The sequence below is a fragment of the Pteropus vampyrus genome, unplaced genomic scaffold (genome assembly GCF_000151845.1).
Source record: "Pteropus vampyrus isolate Shadow unplaced genomic scaffold, Pvam_2.0 Scaffold370, whole genome shotgun sequence".
NCBI classification, from domain to species: Eukaryota; Metazoa; Chordata; class Mammalia; order Chiroptera; family Pteropodidae; genus Pteropus; species Pteropus vampyrus.
In genome coordinates this window covers 1003894-1006481 of record NW_011889151.1, presented here as the reverse complement: position 1 = coordinate 1006481, position 2588 = coordinate 1003894, and positions in this window count along the sequence as shown.

Here is a 2588-nt window from a genome sequence, read left to right as displayed (position 1 = left end):
TGAAAAGGCAAGAATCATCGAGAAAGCCTTCAGCACAAAAGAGAAAGACCTATATGAAGAAACAAAAAACAGACATAATTCACGGGACAGAAGAGAACAATAACGACAAATAACAAAACCTCTGATTAGTATTCTCAGAGAAATTCCCAAAGGGAGAGCAACTATAAAAGAAGAACATGATGCTGTGAAATAAACATCAAAAGACAGTTTTGGATACGAAAAATTTTTAATTAAAATAGCTGAAGGAAAATAAATCAAGTGGAAAATAAAGATGGGGAAATCTTTCAGAACTACTTTTTTACAAGGCAAAGTAGGACACTGGGAGGAATCTAGAGTAGAAATCTAGAAACCGACCTGCAATAGTAATAATAAGGGAGAACAGAGAAAATGGAGAATTATCCAAAAAATATATAACAAATCCCCTGAGATAAAGGGACCTCCTCAAACAGAATGGAATATTGAGTGTTGAGCCTAGTGTATGTAGAAAGACCCACACTAGGACACCTCAGATGGCCCGCTATGACCGATCAGGTGGGAAATACCTGATACCTCGTGGAATGGGTCACATTTAAGTGAAATGTCAGAACACTCAAGATAAAATTATAAGCTCCGAGAAACATTAACATCAGTCCTGGGAGCCACACTGTGTGCCAGGGACTCTTCCAGGCCACTGCGCTGTTAAACAGTGTCATCCTGACAATGGCCCATGAGTAGGTATCGCCACCACTATTTCACAGGTAAGGACACTGAGGCCTCGCAGCCAGCAAACAGCAACGGAGCCAGGGTCGGAAGTCAGGCAGCCTCGTTCCAATGCCTGTGCCCTTAACCATGACACACACTGCCTCACAGGCTGCTGACCAGGCAAGAGATGCAGCCTTCTCCAGCAATCTTGGGGAGACAGCGAAACGGCCTAATGCCTTAAAATTTCTGAAGAAAATTATTTCAACCTGGAATTCTATCCCCAGCCAAATCATCAGTGAAGTATGAGGGAAAATAAAGACATTTTCGGACATTTCGGACTAAGAACACTTCCTATAAGTCCTTTCTTAGGGAGTTATTTGAGAATGTAATCCCTAAAAACAAGGGAGAAAACCAAAAAGAAAAAGAAAAAAAGACTAATAAGAGTAACTCCCAGGATGACAGATGTATAATCCAGTTTGGAGAAAGATGACTGAAGGTTCTAGGTGAGCAAGAGGAATTCCATGGAATTATTAGCATTACGGAGAACTTGAAAAAACTCGAGGGTCATGTTAAACATACAGAAGGCAGGGAGAAAAGGCAATTTTAAATGCCAGGAAAATAAGAAGCCGCAGAAGAAAGTCACGGCATAGACAGAGATGGGAAGGAGGTGGCGGGGACCGTGGCGGGCTGTGGCTTTTCAAGCGCCCTCTGTGCTAACTGGTCTTTCGGCCGCACGCAGTGCTTTGATGTCCACGTTTCTATCTACGTCAGGCGTACTTTTTAAAAGATGTTAAGTGCTTGTAGCTGAGTGGCTGAAACGAGGAGAAGCTGATTCTTTCACGCAGGAGTCGATTCTATGGCAAGAGGCTGAACGGGGAAGACGCTGCACGTTAAACTCAGAGAAGGAAATTTAACAGCAAAACTCTGACCTCGAAAAGATAGAAAGAAACTGGAATTGTCAGGAAGGGTTCTTCGAAGGCAGGAACGCTGGCTGCATGGCCACCTGAAGTGACGTCGGGCAAACGGGTTGAGGGAAACTGGCTCCTCCCGACTTGGTTACACACTAGCTCCACAGTCTGAGGAATCCGGTGCGAGTGTGTGCGGACACACGGCTACCATGACCGCGACGCCCGTGAGGACCCGGCCTCCTGCGGACAGCGCTACACGGAAGCGGGACAACACTTGGGACCGGCAGCGGTGGCACTGGGGACAGTGCTGTTGTAAGGTCCAGCAGAACCAAACCTGAGCCGAGGGCCACCTGAAATGTCATTAGTGGTGAACATTTAAACGGACCATGGGACATCCATGTCACATCCCACGAGGCTGTAAGAGGCTGAGCTGGGTGAACTAGCATGAGGATGCCCCCTATGTTAAGTAAAAGAGCCAGAAGGGCATGTACGCGTACACACTGCGTTAGACTCACGTACACACACGGTGCATGAGCATTAAACACGTGTACACACGCTGCACGAGTGTTAAACACGTGTACACACGCTGCAGGAGGCGTGAGACACGAATACACACGTGCTGCACAAGTGTTAAACACATGTACACACGTACACTGCACAAGGTACTTTAGAAGGAAACTAGTTGGTGAAATCATGTGTACGAGGCCTCTCACTTTAGTCATCACCTTTTTGGGGGAGTGAAGAAGGGACTCAGAGAAGCGACAGCACAAAACCAAGTTCTGAGACCGGGGGCGGCGGGAGCAGGGAGGGGCGGGGGGCGCTGCTGGGTGAACGGAAGGGCCAGTGAGGCCGTCAGCGAAGATGAGCGGACGGAAGGGCGCCTTCTACGCCCGCTCCCCTCAGCTGCACAGGAAGTTTTAAGTGGTCTCCATTTTCTTCTGAGAGTGCGTGTGGGTCACCTTGTTTGCACGTGATAAACCAAAGTAGAAAACGTTAGGA